Source organism: Eptatretus burgeri, chromosome 8, assembly GCF_056783735.1.
Source record: "Eptatretus burgeri isolate ZD-2024b chromosome 8, Ebu_testis_v1, whole genome shotgun sequence".
In the NCBI taxonomy this organism is placed as follows: Eukaryota; Metazoa; Chordata; class Myxini; order Myxiniformes; family Myxinidae; genus Eptatretus; species Eptatretus burgeri.
Window position 1 is genome coordinate 65,413,367 of NC_140968.1, and position 12,661 is coordinate 65,426,027.

Genomic DNA, 12,661 nt, shown 5'->3' on the forward strand with positions numbered 1-12,661 from the left:
TACAATGGGCTGGCAATTGGTGGAGTTAAGGCGTATACATACACACTTGCCTTAATCGACCCAAGGTTCAAATCCCGACTCAGCTGATAATAATCGAGCATGGGTTAGAATCTCGACCTGGCAATAAAACTGCCACCCTGGTGTTTCACCTGCAGGGCGATTATTACAGCAATGTGTGCACCATCCATCAGAAGGACACCAACCTGGAGGACCTGGAAGCCAGCAATGCAGGTTGTTGGTAGATTTGAAGATCTTATACGGTGTCTTTCGCAAAGAGTAGGTGAATATTCCGTTCTAGCAGGGGTGCCTCCTTCCACCCCTTCCCCTCCCTCCCCCCATCACTTTACTTCCCTCATCCCACCCCACCCACCCCCTCCCTCCTGACTCTCACCCCACCCCTTCCCCTCACTCTGGACTCCTACCCCCACCCCCCTTCCCCTTCCTCCCCTGATTAGTGGAGGTTGGCTTTAGGGCTTCCCTCCCTTCGACCTTCTCTTCGACAACAGCAGATGTTGTGGAGGCCGACCTTCCCTCCCGAACCCCCGCGATTACTGATGAGACCAAGTAGCCAATGTTTACCACGAGGTCGAACGTGATCCATGTGCCAAGTTTGGTGGCAATTGGCCAAGTAGTTTTGGCATGATTGGTGTTACACACAGACACACAGACACACAGACACACACACACAAAATTAGATTTATTCATTAGATACCCGAAGCAAATTAAAAGTCCTGAATTCTTGACAAGTTCAGTCGAACGTCAGTCCGAACCAGTCGGTCCGTGAATCATTCTGGAAACTCTCCTGTTACAGAAGCAGCGGTCGATTCTGCACAGACGAGGGATGTTCAAAAAGTTTTCAGAGTGAATAAATATGTGACGTGCGTTTGACATCAGTCCTAGAAACATCATCATTTCAGATTTTTTCAATCTTCATCTGTGTCATCTTTCATACATCATGATTACATCCAAGAAAATGATTTATGGAACTTTCCTGAAAGTTTTATTTCATCCATTTCTGTATGCATGATAACATGATGGAGGTTCCTGGAAGAGCTAGAGCAGAATGGAAGGAAACACCAACAGTAGAGTCAAAATGAGGATTGGATGAAACAGAAAAGGAACAAACCGTACAACAAGTAACAAATGACAAGAGGTGAGGGAGAGGATGGGGTCACAATAACCTGGAAAAAGGGAGTGTTTTGGAATGGGGTCATTTTGGGTAGCAGCTCCATGAGTGTGGATGGGGATGACCTGGGGTGGTGGTAGTGAACAGCTGTCTTGAAGCCCTAGAGGTAAGAATGGGAATGAACAGACAGGAGAAGTTTGTTCCACGGGTGAGAGAAAAGAGGAACAAACGAGTGGGGGTGAGCGGTGAGCCTGGATTTTGGAAGTTTAACAAGAAGGTTATTGGCACACCTGGTGTCACTGTGTGCGCATTTGGTAAACTGCAATGAAATAGTCACTCGTGAATAATGTGAAACAAAAGTTGTTTATTGCATGAGCCGTTGTGACTCACTCGAGCTAAACTTTCTCCATGAAGTTGAGCTTTGTTTTCAAGGGAATGATGGTGTAAGGAATGGAGAGAGGAGTTGTGCTTCCATTATGAGCTGTACTAGATTGCAGATAAATTTTCTTCGACACAAAATATTTAATATCACAAGTGAATTGCACCTCATCAGGAATCTTGTTTGAAAGTTGCTGCAAGAAATCTCAGCATCAATCACTTAAATCAACACTTCAAATTCCACGCAGGTACATTGGGTTGACAAGATGGCCGAGCTAGGGGTATGCACACTCCCCTCTAAACCGTCTAGCCTGGGTTCGAATCCTGACCCAGCCCCAGATACGATCTGCCATCCTGGTGTTTCGTGGGTTGGGTGATTCATAAATGTGTGTGCTGTCCCTGGGATGGACGTTAAACTGGGTGTCCCTCTGCAGCATAAGTTTGTGGACATCAAATGTCCCACGGTGTCCTGTGCAAAGGGTCGGTGAGCTATCGCCAGCCCCCCTGAACAAATTGCTGCCCTTACCAGCAGAGGGCATTGCATCAGCGGCACAGCAATGTGTTCAGCCAATGATGCTACCCGGCAGCCTTGTGGTGCATGCGAATGAAGCAGGTACATAGTGAATCAATCCTCAATGCTTTAACTCTCTCCTTACTCAGTAAACCCACAAATCTACCATTGACCCTTGCCTCATCAAGGGGCTTGCAGGGAACTCTGTGCTAAGTATATATATATATATATATATATATATATATATATATATATATATATATATATATATATATATATATATATATATATATATATATATATATATATATATATATATATATGGGATGTAAAATGAACAAAGCAACCTGCAATGGTGATAAACTGATCTGAGAAAAAAACTTTCAACTGCAGGTAAAGGGCAAAGTGATAACTTCAATGGAATTCGGAATGGATCACCTACTCTTTGTGCGTGAAGGACACCGTAGGATCTTTAAAGTCCACCAACTAATGCTGGCAGATGGGACGCCAGCTTAACATCCATCCGAGAAATGCAACACATTGATGGATTACCCAGCCTGTGAAACACTGGGATGACAGCTCGGACAGCTGGGTCGGGATTCGAACCCTTGCTGTACAACTTTGAGAAGAGTATGCATAGCTTGAGGCCATCCTGCCAGCCCCTGTGTTAATATGATGATGCCATTATTATTGAATGGAATTGACCGATTAATTTGTGGTTCGAATAATTTTGACGAAAAATATATCATGGATGACATACAGAGACATGACAGAAGTAAACACTGTAGACACCATAAATTCCTTCATTTCATCTGTATAACGCAGTTTTACTCAGTGATGTGTACAAATATTCGACTGTTTCTTTGCAGAAACGAGTACCTGGGTCTTGTATGACAATGAACCATGCCTTAAACCCAGGGAGCACACAAACTTTCAGATTTTCAAAGAGGACGAATTGTTGGCCATTTGGAGTCAGCCAGTGTCAGAGAGCTCAGAACCTTGGCATTCCACTTTCTGCAGTCAATCAATGATTGTGCAATTCACCAGCGAAGGCAGGGAATCCACAGCTTCCCATTCTGATCGACCTGGGCCCTCAGAAAGGTGTCTTCGAGCTGTCAAGCGGTCCATTGAGAAAACTCCCCATTGCAAGGCAGCAGATGTTGCAGAGGAGGTCCAGGTTAACTCAAGAACTGGGGTGTGGGACCTTCATCAACTGGGCTACTATGGGAGAGCAGCTCGGAGAAAACCTCTTCTCAGACCAGCTGACATTCAAAGGAGAAACAAGTGGGCTGACGAGATGGCCAACAGACACTTGGAGTTTTGGCAAACTGTAATTTTTTCAGATGAGTCCCAATTTGCTCAATTTCCTGACAGTGGGCGTGTTTGGGTCCGGAGACTTCCCAGTCAAGAGTTTTCTTTGAACCGATTGCAGCCAACTGTCAAACTGGGTGGTTTTTCAGTGATGGTGTGGGGAGCAATCTGGAGCGCTGGTCAGTCAGAGCTTGTGGAGTGTGTTGGCAACATCAACTCCACGATACACATTTCTATCATTGAGGATGGACGTCTCCCTGTCTTCTCCACTGGTCAGATGGTCAAAAACAACACTCTGTTCATGGAAGATGGAATTCCATGCCACACTGCAAAAAAAAGACCAAGGAATGGCAGGACAGAAATGGGATCAAGCCACTTCCATGGCCAAGTCAGTCTCTTAAGATGAATCCCATTGAATACCTCTGGGCCATGTTGGATCGAGCTGTGCGGAAAAAGTCCAGGAAACCAACATCACGGGCAGAATTCCTCAACCGTTTGCGTTAAGCCTGGGCAGAAATCCCACAAGAGAAAATTTTGGAACTCGTTAGTTCTATGCCTGAAAGAGTAAATGTGTTGAAATCTGCAAATTGCAACAAGTCTACAATATACTACTGTATGGATTAAAATGGATCAAATATACTTCAAATGTTCAATAAATAAATTATTTTAAAATCATGGTGTCTAGTTACTTCTGTCATGTCTCTGTTGATGCTGGATTCGGGATTGGAGGAAGATGCATCAACAACCTCAGGTATGCTGATGATACCACTCTGTTGGCAGAAAGTAAAGAGGACTTAAAGAAACTGCTGCAAGCAGTGAAGAAGGAAAGTGAAAAAGCTGGTCTATATGTAAACCTCAAAAATATTAAAATCTTGTCAACCGAGAAGATCACCGTGTTGAAAAGGGGTGTGTTCCATTACCAATCAGCTTAGAGAGCACTTGCCAAGTGGGTCGCTTGAATATTTAATAACATATTAGATCAGGTCATTGAAAGGATCAGACCATGCATGACATCATAGCATGTTAGATCAGGTCATTGGAAGGATCGATCAGACCATGCATGACATCATAACATGTGAGATCAGGTCATTGGAAGGATCCATCAGACCGTACATGACATCATAACATGTGAGATCAGGTCATTGGAAGGATCCATCAGACCGTACATGACATCATAACATGTGAGATCAGGTCATTGGAAGGATCCATCAGACCGTACATGACATCATAACATGTGAGATCAGGTCATTGGAAGGATCCATCAGACCGTGTGTAAGGTGAGTGCTGTGTGCGCACGCGTGACACATGGGAAGAGTCATGGAGCTGAGTGTTGTGAATGTGGCTCACGTGAAGTTGAGTGCATCGTGCTCGCTCTGACTGTTTGTACTTCACAATGCATGACATAATATCTTACTCAATCATTCTCCCGATGATGGAGATTTGGAAACTGTGACTCAACATTATAAATACCCAAAATATAACTTACTTCAGTGAGGGTGTCGCGGGTGGGGGGAGGAAGTATCCCACGGTACAAAAACCCCTTGGGGAGGAGGGGGGGGGAAGTTAAATCGCTACTCCATCGCTCAACCTCGATTATTATTCATGGGTAAATGTGATGCAACTGAAGAAGAAGATGCTCAGGCTAAGACTCGGGCACTGCCCTATATAAAGAGAGTCTGGGCAACTATTGTCTCGATCATGCTGTGCTCTGATTGGTCAATACCCGGTCACGTGCGTTGCTGGCGCCATGTTGCAGCCCAACTCAACGCGAGTGAATTTTGGAGCGAAATTAGAATTGTTTTCGCCATCTTTTCAGGTTTTCTCGTCAGATTTTGACTTTTTTGATGACACAATGGTGTGCTGTGTGGTAGTGGGGTGTTCTCTGTATCCCGGGCAAGGCGTGAAAATGCACCGCTTCCCCAGGGACCCGGAAAGACGTCGCCGTTGGGCCGTAAATGTGAAAAGGGAGAACTGGACTCCACACGACAATGCCTACCTTTGTGCGGTAAGTAGCGACAGTTTGCAGTTCCCATCCGACGTTGGATCGGAGTATCGAGGTTAAAGTCAGATTGAATGAATGCCTGTAGGATCGGATCAGATCAGAGCGCTGAAACAGCTCGGAATCCGAAATAATGAGATGTAATCCGATGCAGAAATTTCACTAATGCGTAAGTAGTCAACACCAGATTTGCAATATATCCGATCCGATACACACCACGAGCCGTAAGTAACTTTGTTACATTGGTTTTATCCATATTATCTGAGGAAATAGTGTTTGCAGTTTTCCCGTAAAATTCAATCCCTTCAACTGACGATGGTCGTCAAGTGGAACAAAATGCACTGACAACGTAGCTGGATGACTGCAGCTGCTCACTGTTTTTCATTTCTAATCTTTATCTGATGTATATTTCTCCGGGATTCCCGGCGTACGTTTCTCTGGAAATCGTTCCCACGTTTTGTCCGGGAATCTCAGGAATTTCCTGTCCAGGGTTCTCGACTGCAAATCGTATTTGGAAACTTTCATTGACTTCAAACTGAGTGTCAACACGTACTTCAATTTTCCGTTTTTTTGTTTTTTCAGAAGCATTTCGACGACGGTCAGTATGAAAACAGGAGGGTTGATGGTTCAAGACCACTCAAGCACAATGCCGTCCCAACTGTCTTCCCACATCTTGTGCCTGTCACGAAAAGGACGCCGAGGAAACGACCCCATGACGAGACGACACCACAGAAGGAGCCCGTCCCAGATCACACATACGCAGAACAAGATATGCCTGTGAATGACGACGACAACCAAGATGTCCAACTCGTTGCCCTTGCCTCCGATGCCCCTGTAACGCCCGCTGAAGCCGACCAGGGTCCTGACTACGACGCCAAGATCGCAGCAATGGAGGCAAAAGTGGTCTCTCTCAAGTGGCGGTTACATGAGACACAGTGGGACAAATGCAAACAAGCCAGGGAGCTCGTCACTCTAAAGGCGAAAGTCCAGAAAGTTTTCAACCTCGATCAGATCAACAAGCTGTCTCGTCTCAGCACAAGGGGTACTCAGTGGTCAGCAGAAACCGACAAGAAGGCTCTGCAACTCCACTTTGCATGTGGCAATACCGGCTACGAAGTCCTGTTGTCGCAACACCAGCCACTGCCATAGCTTCGTTCGTTACGACGGAAGATGGAGGTTATTGCGATGGAACCTGGTATTCTTTATAAAGTGTTCAACTTCATCCAGCTGAAGGTTGCTACCATGAAGGAATCGGAGTGTGCGTGCTGCCTAACGCTGGATGAAATGACAATTGAAGTGGGATTGCAGTTCGACAGATCATCCAGCAGTTTGTGTGGAAATGTAACTTTGCCAGGACATGGTGGCACTGCAACTCATGCCCTCATATTCATGCTGGCTGGCATCACCTCCAGATGGAAGCAAACAATTGCCTATCATTTTACGGGCGATTTGGTGAACGGAGCTAATTTCATCCACTTGTGACGGAAATCGTACAGCGGGCTCATGTCATTGGGCTCCACGTCAACGCAGTCACATGTGACATGGGTAGTGCCAATCGAGCAATGTTCAAGAACTTCGGACTGGTTAGTTCGAAGCACACAGTGACAGTCAATCGAATTGCCCACCCATGCACTGACGGCAGGTTCCTACACTTCATGTACGACGTACCGCACCTGATCAAGAATGTCAAGGCGGGTCTGGTGAATGGGAACGAATTCAAACTCGGTGCTGATATCATCTCCAGGCATGATCTGCCTTCAAATGTCGTCAACCTGGGGGCAATCAAGGAACTGGTGACATTTCAGGTCAATGACAATCTGAAACTGATGCCCAATCTCAGCATGGAAATGGTGTCGAACACCGCCCATTTCGACAAAATGAAAGAGGGAAAGGCATTGAATTTTTTCAGTAAGTCGGTCAGTGCTGGGCTGTACTACCTGGTGGAAAACGAAGGTTTTGACAACGCGTTAGTTTTTGGACTTTATGAACACCTGGTTCTACCTGATGTCCAGCCGTCACCCCACCACCGCGCTCAGTAAAGCGAATACGTGTGCTTACGAGAAGGCGATCCGGCACCTTGAAGAGATGCTGGTGGTATTCGGAGGGATACAATGTGGCACATTGTGGAAGCCGTGGCAATCCGGCATTATATTATGGACCTCGTCTGTCCTCGACTTTCAGAGAGAACTGCTGGCCAGGGGACACCACTTTGTGCTCATATCCAAACTCGTGCAGGATTGCCTCGAGAACCTGTTTGGGTGCGTCCGATTCAAGAATCCTGTCCCAAACGTGCTGGAATTCCGACAGGCTCTAAAGCTCATAACGGTGGCGTAATTTCTGAAGTGTCCCGCGTCCTGTAATTATCTCGAGGATGACCGGTCATTTTTAGTGGATTTCCTCGACACTCCGAAAGAGAAACCGGCGACACCAGACGAATGTGACGAGGACACATTCAGCTATTTGATTGGAGAGCTGCCTCCTGATCCTCTCAGCAAAGCCCAAGAGAGCAGCTTGTATTACCTGGCTGGTTACTGTATCTCTTCCATCTCCAATCCTGGACACATTGCACCACTTGCCTGGAAGTCACGGAGGACCGCCGAAAGTCTCTTTCGCAGGGCTGTCGTGAGGCGATAACAAGACTGAAGGAGTACAAAGAAGGCGCTTTGACTCATTGCAGTGACGAGGCTTTCACGCTATTCAGAGGAGGAGCAAAGCAGTTCAGGATGGTGCAGGACCAGTTGAATGGGCATAACCTGGTTGAAAAACTTGTCCGTCGTCTGTCAGCTTTCTCAGTTAATATTCCCGACTGCCACAATCTGAAAACGAAGCTACTGACGAAGTTTTTCACTGTGCGTCTGTACATCTATTCCAAAGCGCAAAATTCGATCCGTGTCAGCCAGGCAAAAGTTGGTACTGCCAGTCAACTCGGCAGCAAGAGCGCGGCAATGAGAGCGTGTGTGAAAAAAAAATTAAGTAGAACTGAGCTTGGTGTCAGTTGTTCGTATTATCCCCTTCAGGACGGGAGGCGGCCATAACCGCCTGGCGGTTATGGCCGCCTCCCGTCCTGAAGGGGTTAAGTCATATGGAGCAGAACCGAAGATGGCTTTGACTTTTAATCCCTTCTGTATGGGTGACGGCTATAACCTCTATTGCTATAGCGGTGATAGCTGTCTACCGTCCTGGCCATCTATAGCCGTCCACCGTACTTTTTCGTTTTGGCGTTTTATGAATCTTGTACTCTGTAATTCTGGGTCATGTTTCTTTTAATTCATCCTGAGGAGCTCTCCGAACCATGGTTGGCTTTGCTGAGGGCCCTGTCACACCTTGACGTTTTAGCCAGCGTATGGCAACGTATCAAAATGTATGTAAAACGCTGGCGTACGCTGAACTATTGATGGTTTTTTCAGTTTTGGGTGTATTCATAACGAGTTGGACGTATGCATAACGTATTCGTAACGTACACAGAACGTTTCGATAACTTATAGATAACTTGTACCAACGAATGCTTCGCGTGTTGTCGGCGTTCACAACCTATGCCCAACAATAGTCTAACTTATGCATAGCGCGGCAGCGTATCGCCGACGATCACGTGGCGTAGCCTATTAATAGGCTGCCGCTCAACGATTTAAATCATAACCACACTAGAAATTGAAGTGGAAACATCACCGTCATGCCGAAGAAAAAAAACAAAAAAAACATGGAGTCTGGAACACTGACTGGTTCCTCCTGTGAAGCTCATTTTTATATACCAATTCCAGTCACGAAATAGATTAGTTCATCCTCAGTATGCGACTTGCAGTATTATGCCACCTCAGTTATTTTTGGGTGGGTTTATCAGCATCCAGAATCCACCATCTTGTAGAGCGACTTATTTTCAAGCAAAGCTCAAAATTTGAAGTCGAAACTCCCATTACTTTTTGTGAAAGAAGGAAAATGCCCGTTCATATCGCGCCGCGCGTATGCTCCCACATAGCCTGCCTGCATCACGCTGGCTGGGATGCAATATGGCGCCTGCCTAGCTAGTTGGCCAGACTCTCGTTATATACGGCACTGGACTCGGGCACTGCCGCCTAAATTCATACCTGTATAAAATTGGGTGCCACCCTATGGGGTTTTGTGAGACGTGCAGGAAACCCAAAGATCTAAGTCATTTATTCCTCATTTTCCCTCTTTATGAGGGACCCTGGCGGCATCTTGTGCAGAAAGTAGGAGTAATGGGGATCAAGGCGTCGGATCTACCTGGAGTGTTGAGGCTGATGAACCAGAAGCACCCTCGACTCTAAGCTGGTACTAAAATTCCTGAAGGAGTGTGGGAAATCCATTTAAATCTCCTTACACTCGATGGGATAATAAACTATTTCGATCGCGTCCAGGTGCGTGGCGTGTATAGAGCTTACCGGCTCTGAAAGCACCATTAAAAAACAAGGACAAATGTGTCCAAGAGCCACGTCATAAAGGTTTTGTCTTCACCAGAAGAACAAGAACAACGCGAAGCTCTCTTAGAGCCAGCGTTCACAACAAGGCACGGCTAAAAAAACAATAACAACAACTTCCGATATTTCGTCACGTGCCTTGATGGAGCCAATAGCGAGACCCGTCATGGAGGCTCCTCGTTCATGACGAGAAAATCGTGTATTTACGAAATTACAACACATTAAATGGAATGATCTTTAAATAGTAACGTGAGCTTTTCGAAACTTTAAAGCAAATGTCCTAATATATTTAAAAGTTCATGATAGATGCTCTCAAAAGGCACCGTCTATGCGAGGATGTGTACAGGTGTTTAGTATTTAAGGAGATCCGGATCCTATATATGAAAGAGCTTTGGCCTAAAGGAAGAAGAAGACTTTTGTGATGTAAAATTGGTGTCCGGAGGAAGTAGTATCAACAGGTTTGACGTTGGGCCCTGATCGGAGCGCATGTTGTTTGGCGCCTAGCACAGCTGCAATGCAATACGGTAGGATTCTAGAGACTCATTGGAGTAATGTACTACTTTGTCATACCTGATTACTTATTAATGTATCTTGTTTATATTTGTAGTGGCTGCTTCAATCGATTTGTAGTATTAAAGCCAATAAACTGAAGACGGCTTCTTTCTTCCATTACCTCAATCGAGCACAGACAAGGTCGTCAAACCGGAGAAGTTGGAGGTGGACCCGAACACAATCTCGCCACGCGCAAGCAGGAGGCTGGTGAAACGCTCGATCAATGCATGCAAGCTCTGAGACGGTTACACAAAGTTTGTAACTACCAGGTTGAATGAAGGTGACGCTACCCCAAGATGCATTTATACATTGGCTGCAGTCTGCACGCATACGATGGCACCGACTGGAAAAATGTGACACTGGACCTTCAAACAGCTTTCGACCAAGCCCGTGCTATAGACGTGGCCCACAAACAATCCGAGTCGTACGGGCCACCGGTTTTCCCGATAAATGCTGCTGCTGTGGGAATACGACAAGCTCCACGGAACAAGGGAACACGACAACCTTTCAAAACGAGGAAAAGAGAAAATTCGCCCGAGGAACGAGATACCTCGATCTCGCCAACCACCTCTGCAGCTGCCACGATTGCTAAGTGTTTCTTTTGTGGGTATAGGAGGCATCCACGAAACAAATGTTCAGACAGGGATGCCACCTGCAACAACTGTGGAAAGAAGGGACGTTACGTTAATGTATGTTGGTCTGCCGCGAAGGTAAATAAATCTATGTCGGCGGCTGTTCGTACTCAAGGGAAGGTAGGAGCCGCTTCACAGTGTTGTTTATCAAAAGCGATTGTAAAAGTGCAGGTACATGGACATGCGGTGGAAGCATTGCTCGATACCGGCAGCTCAGAGTTTTATCAGCAGTGCAATGGTGAAAGACCATAATGGAAGGTCTACCCAGCTGAAAAGAAAGTAACCATGACTTCAACCTCATGACAGTCTAGAGTACAGGGATACTGTAAAATCGAACTAGCCAGAGCGGGATTCACTTATGGTGCTTTAAAGTTGCTGGTACTCTGAAATTTATGTGCAGATCTCATCTTGGGACACGACCTATTAAAGCAGCACTCGAAAGTCGAGATACCCTTTGGTGGAGAAATACCTCCTTTGATAGTAAGCGGATTAACTACTGCTGCAGTATTGCCTCCCTTGCTGTTTGCAAATTTATCTCCTGAATGCAAACCAATAGCCATCAAGTCGTAGCGATATGCAAAGTTCATCACATCTGAAGTCAAGAGACTACTCTGAGGAAATCATAGAACTCAGCGACTCGCCATGGCACGCACAAGTACTGGTGATATCAAATCAGAACCATAAAAGACGAATGGTTGTTGATTACTCACAAAGATCAATTGATTTACACAACTTGATGCCTATCCATTGCCACGCATAGACGAGATGGTTGGAAATGTTTTGATTTTTGGAAATCGGCAAACATTACTGCCCTGCACAAAAGAGGTGAAAAAACAAATCCCTGCAACTTCAGACAAATCAGCCTTCTCCCAATCATCAGCAAGGTTATGGAATCCATCATTGCTTCAGACATTAAATCCTTCCTCTTCTCTAATGGCTTGATTTTCCATCATCAATTTGGTTTCAGACCAGGCCACTCTACCCTGGATATGCTGCTTCTGCTCTCTCAACAATGGATGGGGTACTCAATGCCAGACATGAAATCAGAGCCATATCCCGAGACATATCGCGAGCTTTTGACACTGTGTGGCACCCTGCCCTGCTCACCAAACTCTCTTCCTTTGGTATCCAAGGACATCTCCTCTTATGGCTCGCTGACTTCCTCTCCTGTCGCAGCCAACGTGTGGCCCTAAATGAAGTTCTTTCATCCCCTATTCCCGTCCAAGCTGGAGTTCCTCAAGGTAACGTTCTGGGTCCTGTTCTTTTTATGGTTTTCATCAATGATCTCTCCGACTCTCTGGAAAATCCTATTTATCTCTTTGCTGATGACTCCACCCTCTGCAGTACCATTTGTCATCCCTCAGATCAGCAAACAGCAGCTTCTTCACTCTCTGCAGATGTGGGTAAAATCACAAACTGGCCCAACACGTGGAACATGTCTTTTAATCCTGACAAATCTCTCCGAAAGGAGCATTTGGACCCCAACCCCCTCCCAATCGACTTTCTCAACAATCCTCTGGAAGAAGTCCTTTCTTTCAAGCTTCTGGGTCTCACTATCTGCCACGATCTTTACTGGGAAAGCCACATTTCCAACCTGGCCTCTAAAGCCAGTCGTCGACTGGGATTCCTCCGTCATGCAGAGTCCTTCCTCGGCCCACCTGAGCTCCTGACCACTTGCAAGGCTTTCATCCACAGCCTGATGGAGTACTGCTCTTCCCT